The sequence below is a fragment of the Macaca mulatta genome, chromosome 4, assembly GCF_049350105.2.
Source record: "Macaca mulatta isolate MMU2019108-1 chromosome 4, T2T-MMU8v2.0, whole genome shotgun sequence".
In the NCBI taxonomy this organism is placed as follows: domain Eukaryota; kingdom Metazoa; phylum Chordata; class Mammalia; order Primates; family Cercopithecidae; genus Macaca; species Macaca mulatta.
The window spans coordinates 95,453,893-95,460,186 of record NC_133409.1 but is presented as its reverse complement, the minus strand read 5'-3'; positions in this window follow the sequence as shown (position 1 = coordinate 95,460,186).

The window sequence follows — 6,294 nt, the reverse complement described above, 5'->3', positions numbered from 1 at the left end:
GCTGGGACTACAAGTGCATGCCACCATGCCCAGCTAATTTTTTTATATTTTAATAATTTTTTTTTTTTTTTTTGTATTTTAAGTAGAGATGGGGTTTGGCCATGTTGCCCGGGCTGGTCTTGAACTCCTGCAGTCAAGTGATCTGCCCGCCTCGGCCTTCCACAGTGCTGGGATTACAGGCATGAGCCACCGCGTCTCGCCTTTGTCCTTGACTTTTGAAAGTTTGATTATATACCTTGGGGTAGTCTTATTTGGGTTGAATCTGTTTGGTGTTCTCTGACCTTCCGGTATCTGGCTATCTCTTACTCAAGTTTTAGAAAGGTTTCTGTTATTTCTTTGAATAAGCTTTCCACCCCTTGCTCTTGCTCAACTCCCTCTTGAACACCAATAATTCTTACATTTGGTCTTTCGAGGTAATTTTCTGTATCTGGTATGTTACTTTAATTCTTTTTTCTCCTCTGTTTTCAAACAGACTATCTTTGTGTTCACTGATTCCTTTTTCAGCTTGATCTATTCTGCTGTTGAAAGTCTCTAGCGAATTTTTCAATTCAGCAAATATTTCTCAATTCCAAGATGTTTTTTATTATTTCAATCTCTGTTAAATTTCTCTGATAAATTTCTGAATTGATTTTCTGTGTTATCTTGAGGATCACTGAGTTTCATTTTAACTGTTATTTTGCATTCTTGTTGAGTTCCCATATCACAACCTTGTTGACATCCTGGTTCCTTATTTTGTCTGTTTGGGAGGTCATAGTTCCCTGTTTGCTTATGTTTCCTGTGGATATACATTTATGTCTTTGCATCAAAGCATTAGTTATTTACTCTTGTCTTCTCTGTATGGCTTTTTTTTTGGATACGTTTGTTAGAGATTTTTTTGCCATCGACCTACTGATTTCCCAGCCCATCCCCCCCCACCCCCAAGTCGCTGCCTCTTTTCTGGCACTAGATGGTGTCTTAAGCCCAGGTTTGCCACCCACCCAAATGGGGGCAGAGAGGTACCCAAAGGGGTATCTTGGTAGTGTGGGAAGGCTGGCCAGGGGTTCATGCCCAGGGAGCCTGTGGAATGAACCTTATATACCCTGATGCTGCTGAGAAGCCACTCTGATTTGGTATTTCCTTTGGCTGAGTTACAGAGCTGCCAAGGCTTGCCTCCTGCCTTTGTCTCTGGATGACCTCAGGGATATTTTTCCCTTCAGGCACTCTTGATGCTTCCCATGGGTTGAGGCAGGAACAGGTCTCCTGACAGAGAACTCAAGATGGTGGGGAAGGTGGTTGTTAACCTTGATCTCTTTTTCCAGTGTAGGAACTCTGAGCTGGGGGGTGAAATTTTGGGGGGAAGGGCACTGTGGACATGGAGGTCCAATTCTCTGACTACGTGGTCTTTTAACTTCTCTATGGTTCTAGGAACTATATCTTCTTTATATTTAATTCTAGAATATTGCTGGTGATAATTTCAGCACTATATGTTGTCTTTTTTTGTGTGTGGGAGTTAGAGGGGTGGGGAGTAAAGCAAGCTTGCTTCTGTGCTACCATTTTGGAACCAGAAGTCTTGGTGGTTCCCACATTTGTGCAACAGAATCACTTGGGGAATAGGGAAAAAAGTTATATCCCTGGTCCTACACTGTCATTGTGAAGCAGAATTTCCCCAGAATGTATACTTTCTCCCATCAAACTCTGGAAACAGCATTTCTCCCATCAAATCCATGGGAATACCTTTAGAATCCCCTCCTTTCAGATCCACCCTTACCTGGAGGGATCCAGGTTGGGGTCAATAGTGGGATGAGAAATTCCAGCTCTTGTAGGCTGAATGTAATTGTGTCCATGGCAAAGGGCCTGGGTACCTGGCCCATTAAGCTGTCCTCTGGAGTTCCCCACAACAATAAAACTTGGTCAGAGTGTTGTCTAAGACTTCCCCACATCTTGGTTTTTATTTTTATTGCACAGAAAACAGTAAGAAGGGAAATAACTTTTAAAAGGGAAAAATCACCACAATGCCAACATCTGGACATTAACCACTTCACTTTTTAATTTTCTCTCAGAGGCTTTTGTAATTATTCCATTCAATGGCATTATTATTTCATTTATATTAAGGATCAAATATACTTTTTGTGAATGAGCCTAGGACTCTAGCTCTCTTCCCTTTTATTAAAAAGAAAATACACTCCAAGTTCTACACTAATTAAAAATAGAGTTTTGTAGGGCTTAAGGCTTAGAAGACCTGGGTTTGAACTACAGTCCATAATTTACTACCTGGGCAAACTTTCAAACTCCTCTGTGCTTCAGCTTACCTCTAAAGCAAGGGTCACATTTAAGAAATGTCTGAAACATAATATACACTTAATAAATGTTAGTTTCTTTCTCTTTGTCTTTGTTGACATCTCTAAGTTTGTTAACACCTTTTTATCCTTGTAAGTTAAATTTTGTTTTCTTTTCATAATGGACTTCCTACCAAAGTTTCTTTTCTAAGGGACACTGTCTGATACTGAATATTTAAATGATTTCAAGTCTAGTTTCCAGCTAAGGTGTTTCAACTTAAAATACATTTTAAAGTTTTATTTTTCCAAGCTGTATCAATTATAAATACATGAAAATCTCCAGGTATGTGTACACCATATTGATCAGAGTTTTACATTAATGAAGATGCAAGTTACTGGTGCATTCTAGGAGAGGCCAAGTTTTCCTGCTCCCCTTTTATTGTGGAGAGTGGGGAAGGAGGAAGTGGTTAAGGCAGTGGCCTACTTTCCTTCCCAAGGGAGTGTGGCAGAGGCTATTCTTGTCCCCTACAACCTTTCAGTCCTCCACCTGTAATTTAACTCTATCTGATCTCCTAAGTGAAGCATGTGGCTATCCATTATACAGATGTTTCCCAGCCTCTCTGCAGCTAGGAGTGGCCATGTGACTACGTTCTGGTCAAAACATAAGTGTAAATGATGTGCACCTTCCCAGTTCTTATCCTTTTCCTCTTCCCTTTGGCGGCAACACAGATGTGTAGAATTATACTATTTTAGTTTTTTATATGAGAAAAAAAGAACTGCTAACTTGTTTCAGCCATTATTTTGGGCAGCAGCCAAACTTACATCCTAGTGAATATAGAGAGATAGTGAACATGGTCTGAGGCACTGAGGTTAAGGAATTTTCTGATACGGATAAAAAAGAAAGTACAATAGGAAGAAATGTTCGGTGTAGGCCAAGGAAATCTATACTACTTCCTCAGTCCTCCTAAACATAAAACTTGGAACCATGAATGCGAAGATAGTGAAACTGAAATCTGACTACATAATTCTAAGAATGTACTAATAGTATCACGGGCCCAATGTACAGAAGTAGATCTGCTTTGTAAGCATATAATTCATCCATTTCATATGCAACTCAGATAATATTCTCAGGATACATGCAAAAGGAACAAGAGTGGTGTCAATTTTTCTAAGTAAGATGTCTATCACATTTTGGATAGATATTTAGTTAAGGACTTTTGTAGGAAACTGATTAAAAGCCAAAAGGGTTCTAGAGCATGTGATGAGGGAATACCACCATTAATTCTACAACCTAAGTCACACCCATTTTCAGGTTTCTTCAGTCTCTTAATTTGAATTTAGTAAATGGGCCAATCAATGATTAATGTAATCATTCCAGTAATAACTAAAGAAGAGGTATCCACAAATAGAAACAGGCAATAAGTCTGAAAAGTAACTGCATTTTGTAAGTTACTGTTGCTTTTCGGAGGATAAATATCCAGCATTTACTCAGTAATTTCTGGTGCTTTCAAAGCAATAATCCTGCTGCTATATGGCACTGATAAGATATCATTAACCATTAAATTAAAGGAAAAGGAATGCCTTTCATGACTTGGAAATTTGAAAGTACCATGACACTCAAATAGAGTTAAATAGCCATTCATTTCTCAAAAAAGCTTCATTGAAAAGTGGACGTATGTATTTTGGAAGACTCAAGTTATGCATAACACAGATGCTACTGATTTAAAGGCTGCCTAAAGTAACTGATGGGCAGGTCATTTAAACTGAAGTTCTGTTTTGGTGGGACTGCATGGCAGGGGGTGTTGGAACCTCCAAGATCAGTGTCTAGTCATGGATGGAAAAGGAGCATAGGGCCTGGTGTTAAGCGTTATATCATCTGCCAATGCAAATATTATTTCTATGTGCATCACCATATCAGGAAGGACCACTGACAACATCTGTGTAAGACAGTGTCAAACAGTTTTACAAAGACTTATCTTCACTGTTACTGAAAATACTGTTTTGCAAATTGTTCTGTGGCATAACAACCAACCTAGTCTTTCCCGGGATTTTGAGCAAACAGAAAGCAGCTGCAACTTAAAAAAATAAAGAAAAGAAAAACAACAGATTGAAAATTCCTCTCAAAGGAATTACAAAAACTACTCAAGTGGGGGAAAAGGCTTAAGAAGTAAAGCGTACGTATTTTAGGATTTCATTTATGTAAAACTGTAGAAAATGCAAACTAATCTATATTATTAGAAAGCAGAACAGTGGTCGTCTGGGGACTGGGGTGAGAGGACGGCTCAAATGCAAGGGGCAAGAAGGTACTTTTGGGGGTGGTAGACATACTGAGGATGTTGACTGCTGGTGTGGTTTCCCAAGTGAATATATAAGTCAAAACTCTGTGAGCAGCACACTTTTACTTAAATGCTCACCAAATTCTGAGGTGATTTAGCTTTCACATTGACTTATTTGGCAGGTAGGATATCTGCATTTTAAAAAATTGGATGCAGTTTATCATACATGAATTATACCCCAATTTGAAACCATGCAGATCTCCCACCTGCCAAATAAGTCAATGTGAAAGCTAAATCACCTCAGAATTTGGAGAGCATTTAAAATTACAGCACGGCAAAGTTGTTTAGATAATAGACTTGGGTTTTAAAAGACACAGGGGTGGGTCTCAGTGTTGGCTTTGTTGCTATCTATAGAGCGGTCACAAAGCCCCTGCATCTTCTAGTTATGTTATCTCGTTCTCTTCCTTTGTTTGCCATTCAATCTAAGATTTTTCCTATGCTTTCTTTGCATCATGGACTAACAGTGGCCACGGCGTCCCCATGCATGAGATTCTGCCTGAAACAGATGATGATGGAAAAGCAGACTTAGGCACAAGTCTTAACCTTTAGGAGCCTATTTTCCCATCTGTAAGATGGGAATACTATCTAACTACTGTGACTGAAATGGACGTGTAACTTGGTATTGGTAATAGCAGTGCAGTTTATAATATATGATAAACAAATATTTATTAAAAGAATGAGCAAATGAATGGATGGATTTACTTAAATGAAGGTAGAGTTTATAAGAATGTGTGCATATGTTTAGGTTGGAAAGCCAGCAGGTTGATAAAGGAATGAAATACCTAATTTAACTTAGAAATATTCTAAGAAAACAGCTTTCTGATGAGAAGAATCACTTAGCGATATATGACGTGTTGTGCTTCATACAAATTAGGACTCACGAAATTGTGAAGAGCTCCATTTAACACAAAACGTTGAAATGCAAGAGATGATGTGTTAACCGGCCAATTACCCAGCCTCTTAAAAACCCTGATTGTCGTACAAAAGTGCCATTTCAGTTTTGACTAGATTCTGTGTAAGGTAAACGCGGTGCTACAGCAGAACACCTCACAGCTCATTTGCTGATACAAGTCATTCACCACTTTTACGTACCAGTTTAGAATAGTAATCTGAATTTTATTAAAAACAAAAATAAATCTAAAAAGCTTCCTTCAATTACAAGTATGGACAAGAATTTCTGCATTACATCATTTGACATAAAATGTTCTGAATGACAGAAGTAGAAGGAGAACTTACTACCATTTGAAGACAGGAGTTGAGCGCTGAAAACCACACACATTTATAGAAAGAAACCAAAGTTTCACAGGGAAGACCTGTGATCTCTGGCTACAGGAGCTGAAATTAGGAACATGAAAGAAACTTGAAGAGAGAAGACATTCAATACTCTAAAATACTTCAGCAAAAATAGTCAAACATTTGTAAACAACTTTTAACAAATCTTTATACGCTGTGTTGCTATACGGTAAATATTCTTAACTGATTATCATTCAACTCAAAAAAGTGATTTTTATTGCTCATGAATACTTCCCACTAGATTAGATAAAAGCTTTCTTTCTTTCCCTGGAGGCAAGAGTAAAATGTAATTAGGGCTTACTCAGTGATTGTTTTTGAATTTCTTAGACTGGAGCATTCCAGCCACTTGCTTGGCTGTTTGCGATTTCCACCCAAAAAAGGAAGGTCAAAATAAATTGTAAAACCAGAGC